The sequence below is a fragment of the Trichogramma pretiosum genome, unplaced genomic scaffold (genome assembly GCF_000599845.2).
Source record: "Trichogramma pretiosum strain Unisexual culture from Peru unplaced genomic scaffold, Tpre_2.0 scaffold108, whole genome shotgun sequence".
Lineage (NCBI taxonomy): Eukaryota > Metazoa > Arthropoda > Insecta > Hymenoptera > Trichogrammatidae > Trichogramma > Trichogramma pretiosum.
Window position 1 is genome coordinate 255,455 of NW_019641704.1, and position 11,779 is coordinate 267,233.

Sequence of the window (11,779 nt, forward strand, 5' to 3'; positions counted from 1 at the left end):
GGACTTAATTATTTTTGATGTGTAACGTCTTATGGTTCGTTGGGTAGGCTAGTGAATCCGTGAAAAACGAGTGAGCGCGATAATCGTGGGTTTTTAGTCTCAGTAGCGTCTGTTTTCTGTGATTGGTCGACGCGGCAGTGTTGAGTGACTGCTTGATCGCTTCTGCTGCGACACGTACAGCGGTACTCGTCAGTAAGCTCTCATGTCCATAAGACGTACGATGTAGCGTACGATCTTAGCATGTGTTGTGTATCTCTGCGTTTCTGTCTCTCGTTGCGTTTTTATGCTTGTTGATTGGTCAAATAATAACTCGAGTTATAGTATAGCTTCGCGCACGTGTCTACAATCGTAAATTATAAATTTTAGTGTTCTGTTTTTTTATTCCTCTATCATTAGACTCCTTCTTCTCTGAAGGGCCTGCAAGAGGCTTAGAGCCTGTGCGCAGGAAGAGATTACTACTACCCCCCTCCCTACTGTCTCGCATTTGCCCAGGCCCGAAGACCTGTGGGGCAAGGGAAACCTGGGGGTATACGTAGTGCATATGCACTACACCCTTAATTGCAGGTGAACGGACAGAAGTTTTTTAACAAAAATTTTTTCACAAGAAGATATTTAAATAAGGATGGTCTTGACCACATTAGATGATATAATTGTTCATTTAATTTAAATATTTATTTATCACTTGACTCCCATAAGAGCTTACGTTAAGTGTCGAGCGTACGCCACCATTTTAGATGAAAACGAGCGCTGATTCGGATCCCAATCAGCGTTGTGAAAAGCTAAATTACATATGGCTGCCACGGTTTCGCGCTTGGATCGTTCTGCGTTATCGACGCGCACGCAGCGGCTAACAGAAGCGAAAAGAGTCATGAATATAACGATGCTGTTAAGGAAAATTAACACGTTTACATTTAAAAATGTATAGAAAGTGAAGTATAGTGCTACTCTTCCTTAACAGCGTCGATAATTATGAATAATGATAAATGGAAAGAAAATATAATTATTCTAAGAATAAAATGTTTATTCTAACATTCATTTGATACTTACAATAGAAATCTATTATTGTATATTTTTTTGTGTAAAAATAATGCATAATACGAATGTAAAATAAAATACTCTGTACGTAATCATTTGTATTAGCACAAAATACGACATTTTTTACGCATTTAAATCGAGGCAAAAAATTAATTAATTCGTACTAACAAAAATCGACGTGCTGCGTGCTGCTGGTCGAAGCCCTGGCAGCCATATGTAATTTAGCTTTTCAAAACGCTGATCCCAATACATAAAACAAAAATGACCAGATTCTCTTTTTGACAATACACATTCATATTCTTCATATATGTCTATTGTGGGCAAAGCCACCGCGGAATCACTAGTTATTTAATAAATTATTTAATATTTTCATCTATTTTGAAACGATTTTCAATTCTTATCCGATTACTCGGAGATACGTGAGGAGATTGATGAGAGTGAGAGGTACTCGTTGGAGGTCCCTAGGCCTCCAAGGTGGCAGAGAGAGGTTAATAATAAGACCCAATTGATTGAGGCAAACGTTTATTCGTTGCGTCGATGCAACTTGCTGATCAGGCGTCACAGCATACACTGATGTGACTGTGTACTGAATTGACAAGAGCAGATATTTTTTACAATTTGACCACAATAAGTAATTCATTTTTTAGTGCTTTGCACAATATTAACAATGATTTTTATAGATGAGTAATTTTATAGCTAAGTCGTATGACTAAAACAACAATTTTAGCACTGTGAACAAAAATAACAATTTTTTGAGGTACAAAAATAAACTAGTAGTTAGTAATTTAAACGCTCAGCGCAATTTCTTAAGCTAAGTACAAAAATTGAAAATTAAGTATCATTTCTTTTATCTTTAGTTTTAGTTTTAGTTTTAGATTTAGTTTTAGCTGCTCTTAGCTGAGTCGGCTTTCTTATTGTACTAGTGTTCCAAGTAGAATTTGACTTGTTTGGTTTTAGTGCTAGGTTTTTTATATACAATCTTGGGCAATCCCTTTGGTACCGAGTTTCTTTTATCACTAGTATCAGTCGGCTCTGATTCAACAAAGTTTTCAGGTACATTTTGCGTAAAATCACATTTAATATTTTCCTGATCGACAGTGTCGTCATATGGATTATTTTCTCTTACAAGTAAGTTTAAATCGTCAAAGGTCCTGAACAGGGGCTTCACACGTTAGGTGGAGACGGTCTTTAACTCCTCACGCCCTTGCTTATTCGTTATTTTTGAGCATGGATTTTAAAAGGACCAATATCGGGCGGATCCAGAGCTTTTTTAATTGGAGGTGAACGCAAGGAAAGGTGGGAGCAATAATTAAGATCTTTATAAACAAACAGTTGAGTTTCAGAGTGAAGAGTTGTCAAGACTGGCTTCACCTGATGCATGTGCGCTCGAAACTCAGGTAAAATGTTTGCGATTATTTTCAGCACTCTCGTCGGAAAAGAACTCACCCGGAAGACGAAGGGTAGTTCCGAAAATTATTTCCGAAGGACTATCATTAATACCCGAGCGGATGCGAGTTCTTAAACCTAACATTACAAAAGGTAGAGCTTCTATCCACGAATCTAATTTCTCGAAGCACATGAGCGCTGTTTTAAAATCTCAATGCCACCGTTCAATTAAACCATTTGCCCGGGGATTGTACGGGAGTCGTGTGAATATGATTCGAGCCAAGAATTTGGCAAAGATTTTGAAAAATGTCCCTCTCAAATTGCAGACCTTGGTCTGACGTGATGGTCGAAGGTGAGCCGTATCGAGATATACAGGTTTCCACGAATGCTTTCGCAACCGTGGACGCCCGCATGTCGCGAATAGGAGTAGCCTCAGGCTAACGTGCATATCTGCCGATCCTTGTTAATGCGTGGGAGTACCCGTGGCTTTCGTTAAGCGTAATTATGTCGATATGAACATGGGCAAACCGTTGGTCAGGCAAATTGAACTTAGCAGGCACCAATTTGTTGTGGCGTGCTATTTTGTTTTGTTGACAGGGAAGACAGGACTTACAAAAATCTTTAACGTCCTTAGACATGTTCGGCCAAACAAATTTTCTATGAAATAATTTGTTGGTCGCTCCTGGCCCAGAGTGAGACAGATTGTGAACAAGAGAAATTGCTTCGTGCCTGAGCGGCTTTGGAATATAAGGGCGAATAATGTCGTCACCAATCTCGCAATAAATGTGAAACACTTCGTTTGCATGATCTAGCCATTCCAAGCGTCGCAATTTGAAATCGAAGTCAGGTTGACTAATTATAACTGCGAACTCTTCGTCTACGCCTTGAGCTTCAGCGAGACGTTTCATCGAAATGTCGGTGGGCAGAGCAAACGCATCCACACGGCCAGCGTCTTGCGATGAGCTGCCCGTAACGATGCGTGAGAGTGCATCAACTACCGGATTGTCCTTACCAGACAAATATTTGATACTAGTAGTATATTGCAAGATAAAGGATAATTGCCTTTCTCTGACCAAGGGAACCTGTTCAGGCGGTTGAGTGAACGCGTATTGCAAGGGTTTATGGTCACATAGGACGTCAAAATCTCGTCCTTCAAGATGTGAATGAAAGTTTTTAATAGCAAGAAATATGGCCGTTAACTCTAAATCGTACGGTGAGTATTTCTTTTGCCCAGAAGTAAACTTATTTCAAAAAAAAACCTAGTGGTTTCCAACCTGACACCGTCTCTTGTTCAAGAGCTGCGCCGGTGATCAGCCGTAGCTTCGCATTCACTTGCGGAAACGAGAGAAGCGTCGCGTTGACTAAGGCTTGTTTGCTTTCTTTGAAAGCAAGATCGGCTGCTTCTGACCAGAGTATCGGTGTCGAATCTTTCTTTTTCACGCCAACTATGAGAGCATTCAACGGAGCCAAAATATGAGCAGCACGTTTTATGAATGATCGGTAAAAATTCAGCAATCCTAGATATCTGCGAAGTTCGTCGATGGTAGAGGGTTGCAGAAAATCCAAAATGGACTGAACCTTGTCATTCAAAGGAGAATAGCCAAGCTCGTTGATTTGATGCGATAAAAAACTTGCTTCAGGCTGAGCGAAAACACATTTTTCTAAATTGAGTCGGAGACCAAATTTTTGTAGCCGATCAAGCACAATTTCTAACAAGGAGACCTTCTCACTTTCGGGTCATGGATTTAACCTAAACTTTTTCTGGTGATTCAGGACAGTTAGAAAACATGCCCTGTTATGTTAGGTTGTTTGAATATGCCCTAGAAGTGTTAGATAATAAATAAACTTTAAATTAATAAAAATTAGCATATGAAGCGCAATAAATATTCATTTACTATCCTCACACTATTTTGGTTACTCATTTTAGACACCTGGATCTTGGAAACATTACATTTCATTGTTAAGAAGTTGTTCGATCTCACTCGTGACCCAAAACATTGCAATATTGTTGAATTATGACATTGTAAAGCGTTTAATTTCAATACTTATGGCCTTAAACGCTTCAAATAATTATTATTTTAATACAAGCACTGGAGATCCGACAAGTTCTTATCAAAACATTTTTCACTGACTAATTTAACACTTCAAATACCTACTCAGAGTTGAATTTTATCAATGATTTGATGAGGTAAATAATATTTGCATATAAAACCACTATCTGCCATGATCTCATGCCATGCCTTTGGGCAATATTGCAATGTTTTGGGTCACGAGTGAGATCCAACAACTTCTTAAAAATGAAATGTAATGTTTTCAAGATCCAGGTATCTAAAATAAGTAACCAAAATAGTTTAAGGATAAGAAATGAATATTTATTGCGCTTAATATGCTTAATTTTATTATTTTAACGTTTATTTATTATCTAACACTTCTAGGGCATATTCACACAACCTAACATAACAGGGCATGTTTCCTAACTGTCCTGAATCACCAGAAAAAGTTTGGGCCAAACCCATGTCCCGAAGGTGAGAAGGTCTCCTTGTAAGTGTTTCGCGTGATCCTCTTTGCTTCGAGATGCTATTAGCACATCGTCAATATAAACGGACAGAAACGGTCAATCGCCCAGGACCTCATTAACGTACCTTTGAAAGGTAAAGGTCTGACTAGCATTGCGGAGCCCAAATTGCATAAAGAGGAATTCAAATAATCCTACAGGTGTGATGAGTGCTGTTTTTGGCACATCATCAGGCACCATGGGTATTTGGTGAAATGCTTGATATTGCGACCACACAAACGAAAATCAAACGATTTTCGTTCGCATGACGAGTTCAAGGACGCAGCGAGCGAGAGAGAGAAAGAGAGAGAGAGAGACAGAGGAGAGAAAGCCGCGCGATAGTGTGAGCCCTCGATGTCACCACTCTCGCAGCGCAGCTCACGTGACTAAGCAATCACAACTCGCACTCATCACTCCCTAGTGAGAAGAAAGGGAAAATGAGAGAGCACCCCACTCACATTGGTTGAAACGCACGGTAAAATTTGAGTTCGAAGTCCAGCGCTTCAGTCTGTTGTAGCCCTACGATTAAGAATATTCTAATTCTCCTTATCAAGTTTTAGTTGTAACTTTTTTAACTTAATTTTTTGCATACGTCTCGATTCATGTGAACCAATCTCTCGCGACGCGTGAATTGTCATAGTTTCGAGATCGGGATCAAGTACACGGCACGAGAGTTTCCGTTTGTGTATGAGATTGCGCGGAAATTCGTGAAATTGTATCTGTCGACAATTGTGAGTGCATATCACAGCGCGAGTGAACAAGCAGACCGGAATCATTGTTAGTGGATTCCTGTGACCATAATAAAAAGTACCGCGAATCCGAAGACAATGTGAGTAGCAACGCCACCATCCCCTGTTTAACTTGGTGCCCGTCTCCACTAGACTGCATCTCATCAATTACGAGAGCTTCCGTATCAGGTCTTAGCAATTATTTAAACGCCGTTAGAAGCTCTCGCACATTCACTCTATCTCAAACTATGTTTGACTTCATCCGTGCTCAATACAAGGGAGAGACAGAGTGAACGTACATCATCCCATACTCGCGAGGTCTCTATCACAATTACTGTGCAGGGACCAAAAACCAAGCAGAAGCTGGGCCCCAGGAGCAGCTGTAAGCCAGTCTACTCCGCTGATGAAGGTAATTCAACTTTATTAATTTTCATCGATGGCATCAAATAAGTAGGCACCGCGTACAATCAGAAGTTCAATATTAGTAGAAAAGCAAAGCTGACCAAGCTTTGTAATACGAAGTAGTTAGTGAGATGGCTACTTCTATTTCAAGAAATCTCCGTAAAATCATGATATTTAAATGAGTACTGTCTTATTAAATCTTTAAGTAGTAAAATTAAAGTAGTTCAGTCTTTAGTAAAATTAAATCTATTCAGTCCATAGATGACTCAATAAATCGTTATATGATACTTTAAATTAACCTGATATTCACTGTCAATTTGTATGAAATCACCTATCCCGTGACGAATTTTCAATACTAAGAAATCACCCTCGCTACGGTATAAATTTATTTGGTTCAAGTTGAGGGACGCACGAAAACATTAATTTATTCGCATCTACACTTTGGAACGCGTATGCTCACGCACGCTCGCCTAGAAAGCTCGCGACACGATAAAAGTGCATCCCAATATAGATCAAGAGTAGAAAAAATTTTTCTTCCGTACAAAATGGACGTGAAGTCGTGGAGATTGGGGACGGGATAACGATTGGGTTTGGTTACCGAATTCAACTTCCTATAGTCACCACAAACTCTAAACTTTCCAGGTGTGTTCTATTTTCTTTTTTTTTTTTTTTTTTTTTTTTTTTTTTTTTTTTCTACTCCACCCCATTCGGACACTCACCGGTATCCGCCGTTAGGCATTGCTTCGGTGAGGCCGGGGTTAGTTGAGCATTTCTGCTACTTCTGTTAGTCGTTGTTTTCCATACATCCCCCATCCGTCGCATAGTGATATGCGACGATTAGGGGTTCAGGGACTCATCTTTATCTACATGGTGAACCTCCGATCCTGCACGCTGCCATCGTCGATTGTCGTATCCCCTTTTTTCAGAGCCGTCTGCGTGGTCACACACTGCTGGCATCTCCTCCTGAGTTGGACATCTTCTTTAGAACTCGCTGTCTAGTGCCATCTTGTGAGTGTGGTTCTCGCTTCTGCAGCCGATGGCAAGTCCGCCGCTTTGCTCTGTCGGCTACATCTTGGGAGTGTGGTTCTCGCTTCCGGCGCTACGCTGTGAGTCTCCGTGAGTTTTTGAACTCCTCCTTTTCTGTTGTCGTCTTGTGAGTGTGGTTCTCGCTTCAGGCGCCATCATGCGCTCCACCAGAGCCTTGGCTCTCGCATCCGACGCCCTCTTGTGAGTGTAGTTCTCGCTTCCGACTTCATCATGGAAGTGCTGTGCTCCATCTATTGCCAGCATTGTGAGTCCTCGCCTCGGGCTCCTACTTGTGGTTGTCCTATCGCTTCCAGCTCGCACAGTGATCGGGGTTTTTTACCGCTTCGGAGGCTGATGACATAGCCCGGGTCTTCTTTTTTGACTGGTACCCGCTCCACCTCAGGCACAGGCTCGACCACACCAGGCGAAAAAACGAACCTCGAAAATTCGTCCGGTGGGGATCGAACCCACGCCCTACGGCGTGCCTTGTATCAGCAGGCAAGAACTATACCCACTGAGTCAAGGAGGCCGATCCAGGTGTTTTCTATGGCACGATATGAATGGGTGAGGCCTAGGGGCTGTCTGATGGACGAACTATACCCTCCTCACGCCATTTCGCAAACTAAACGCCGAGCACGTTGTGCAATAGGCTCACCAGTGGTGGGCAAGGTATGAAAAACTTTGGTGGCTCTAGCACCAGCAATGGCCTGAGAGTTGAAAACCTGAGAATGTTTTTGTAAAATGTGTGCGAGCGGATGTGAAGGATCAACAATGCTAATACCATAAACTGATGCCGAAGCGAGATGACCCTGAGCAAAAAAACCAGTGATGTTATCAATTAATCTCTTATTTTTCAAAAGTGGTAAAAGATCAAAGTGAAAAAGTGCATCCACGCCGAAAATTGAGTAAGGCATATCTGCTAGCACGCACGACCATGCCATCTTACGCCGAAGCCCAAAATTCAAATCAATGTTACATGAGCCGTTCATGTAAGTTCTAATCTAACTGCCATTGGCTACATGCAATGTCATATCGGTGAGGGCAGAGTCGTCTGCATCACCTTTTGGACAAACTGAAATCTCTGCGCCTGTGTCAATGAGATACACAGCGCCAGAATTTAAGTCCTTGACGAAGAGGCGTTTTGAATAAGAAGTAAGGTAGCCCGGAACGCTAGCTTCGCACGCGCCCGAGGACTCTAGTTTTCCTGGTCTGTGCAATTGGGTAGGGGCTCGATGCCTTTTTATCAAGCTGGCCGACTCTATTCAGAGGTAATGGAGGATAAAATTCACTGGTTTGATAAAAGATGACACCGTTGTTATGGTTTTAACAATAATTTCACTTTAACTTTATTGGCTGAAATGGGGCTTAAGTATTGCGCAGGTTAGTGGGCGCCTTGCACTTACATCGACTCGTCAGAGAGAACTACGTGAGCCACGGAAGTCGCGTCGATCGCAGACTATTCGTGCGAAACATAGAAAAACAGCGTCGGGTACAAAAACTGAAGTCGCTGAGGCCCCCTGGCGTAAACATGGTTGTTACGTTTGTTTGTATACTTATCCTCCGAAGGACAAGGTGGAGTAGAGCAGAACTCCGCGCCCTTTCCATATTTACCGTGATAAAAGCATAAGTCCTTATTTGGACTATAACGCAATTTCGACTTTGACCTTCTCACGGAATTCGATCTATTATTATTCTTATCCGTAGATTTCAAACGCGAGGGTCTATCCTCTGATTTGTGTTTAACAGACATAGCTGCCACCACCGAACTCACCAACTTATCGTGGAGCTCGCCCTCAGAATAATGAGGAGAATCTAAGCAGGAAATCTACGAGTCACCTTTGGATGATTTTAGAATCTTATGCAAACGATCTGCTTTGGTTACTACTGCGGTGGCATTGGCACTAGTGACGGATTCGTCCAGCAGTACCACCAAGCCACTAGGCAAAAGCCTGTACCAAAGGAGCATGAGTGTTTCTTTAGGAACGTGATCTTTATCTAGGGCTTGCATTTCCATAGCAACTCCGAAGGTTTCTTATCACCGAGAGAATAACTTGTCTAACTGCTGATGAGCTGTTTCCGAATATTTCTTAATAATCTGCTCTTTTAGCTTAACGTATTTGTCAGTGGCAGGCAGCGATTTTATAACCGACGAAAGTGATTTACAAGTACTAGTACCAAGCCCTTTAAGCAGATAGCTGTACTTAGTTCTGTCTTTCGTAATACTTAAAACTTCGAATTCTTCCTTGAGCACTATAAACCACCAAGTAGGATCGTGGTACCACGATCAGAGGCTGATAAAGACCTGTAAGTGATATCGGGTTGTGTCCAAAGCTAGGAGTCGTAGAGGTAGGCCCCGGTAAAGATTGAGCAGCATTATATAATGTCAGCGAAAAAGGTTTCGCATTTGGGTCGAATCGACTGGGACTAAATTAAATTTAAATTCAGTGAGGTCTTAGTATGAACAACATTAGATGTGCTCGTATTCGTATTCGATTGAATTGTTTGATACACGTCCTGGGTCACATAGGTTACTGCTTTTATTTGCAGGATAATTGTTTTAATAATATACGATTAAATTATTTTAATAATAGCAAGCTGGGTCGTGGAGGTTACTGCTTTGGTTTGCAATTTAATTGTTTGAATAATAGCAAGCTGGGTCGCGGAGGTTACTGTTCTGGTTTGCAGATTTATCAAAAAAACATTACCGAGCTGGGTTTCATAGGTGGCTACTTTAGTTTTCATTTTCTAACATTCTTTAATATTTAAAAAAATTTTAGTACCATTTTTTCTAATAATTTTTCATATTCAAATTTTGAATGTTTTGAATTTCGCGCCCGGACACATGCGTGCGCAGCATAAACGATTCAAAGTATCGAAGCACCATTGCGATTACATGAATGTTACCTTTTATTTATTTTAACCGATGTATTCGTTTTACTAACAGCAATCAGAACTGAAATATTTACTGTTAAAGTTCCAAGTAGCGTTCGACAATTTTTCAAAAAACATTAACAAATAAAAAGTTGAGCATATTTTTAATTTCTGTATTCTTAATGAGATTTTTTTTCACTATCCAGCGATATATCATAAAGTAGTGTTCTTTCAATTCCTCCGCAAGCTTCACAAAGCTGAAAAGTTTTTAAAATTTTTTTAAAATTTATAAAAGTTTTCGAAACTTTAAAAAGTTTATTAACTTTTTTGAACATATTAATTTGAACATAATAAAGCATTCATAGAAACTATCAAAATACAATTTTTATGCAGGCGTGTACTTAAGGTGATGCCGAAGTATTTTAAGTGATGGCATCACCTTAAAAAAATTTTCTATAAGATAAACCGCGACATTTTTTCTGTCATTTGTAGCTTTTTCCCAAAACGGATGATTATGGCATAAGTGCTGTAACGAGTTTGGTTGACAACCCATAATTGAACCTGTTGATAATACTTTTTTTCCCACAAATTTCTTCATTTAGCGTCAAAGTTATATTTTTCGGTAAATTTTTTGTTTTTTCCTATCTAACTAACTTTTCTTTCAGCAAAAAAAAAGATTGTGACACGATCCGAAAACGAGTGCTGTATGTCGTATGAGTTGTATACCGATTGAGAAATGGTGTTAGATTATAAATGTTTCAAAATTATTAATATGTTAAAAAAACATAATTTTATGATGATAAAATCAAATGATATTCATATAAACTAAAATCTTATTTTTTGAAAAAAGTCAGTCTACACTTTTTCGATGATTTAGCTGATTAGACAGCTAATGGTTATAATAATTAATATTTTAGTTGATTTCTCAGCTGATTTCGCATAGTATGCTTATATTTTACATGTAAAATAAAAACAGTTATGGTATTTATCGAGTCTAAATACTTCTATTATAGTTAATTTATAACTATCAATATGAAAAAATTCGTTTTATTATTTAATGAATGCGTACAGCAAATTGTAATGCTGGTTATTTTTTATACTACGAAATTTTAAAGAAAATACTGTAAAATATGATGTAAATTGTAAAACACAATCATTAATCAGCTAGCTCAACTTTGTAATATTATCAGTATTATCATTATGAATGATTTTGAGTAAAATGAAATGCATGGAGTGATTATTTTGAGCTTTTCAAAGTATCTTTTAAGCAAACAATTTAATAATTTGGCAAAAAAAAAATTATAAAAACTTAAGACATTGAATAGTGCTTAATACTACAATTAGATCATAATAGTATAAAATAAATAACAGTATTATAAATACTTTCAGAAGAAAAAACGGTAAAGTCGGGTTCTAAAAAAATTTAACTTTTTTATGAAGTTATTATAATATCTTGAAAATTCATAAAATAAATGACGACTTACTAATGTTAAAATGAATAATGACTCTGGTTTAATATCAAATACATTTCACACCTATAAACTTATGCTGACCTACTTTTGGGGCTATACTCATGCGTTTGCGCGAGCTATCTTTTTTCTATCAAAATCATCCATCCTACCGAAAATTATAGGTTCTTAATATTAATTTTTTTTTCATAATGTCAAAAGTTAAAAAAATTACTTAAAACAACTTTTTAGCTAGATTATTCCACCATTTTTTCAAAAATATTTCTAGAATTTTATGATCATTATTTAAAAAAATTATTATTTTAGAT

General features: G+C 38.8%; 1 protein-coding gene across 1 annotated transcript in view; it reads right to left on the bottom strand.

Annotated features, from left to right (window-relative positions):
* Positions 1-11,545, bottom strand: part of LOC106656582 (RING finger protein 207-like) — a 92,452-nt gene extending 80,907 nt beyond the window's left edge. Inside the window, exon 1 of the mRNA XM_023462918.1 lies at positions 11,487-11,545. The gene's annotated coding sequence lies outside the window, so the exon portion shown is untranslated. The remainder of the gene's footprint in view (positions 1-11,486) is intronic.
* Positions 11,546-11,779: the final 234 nt, after the last annotated feature.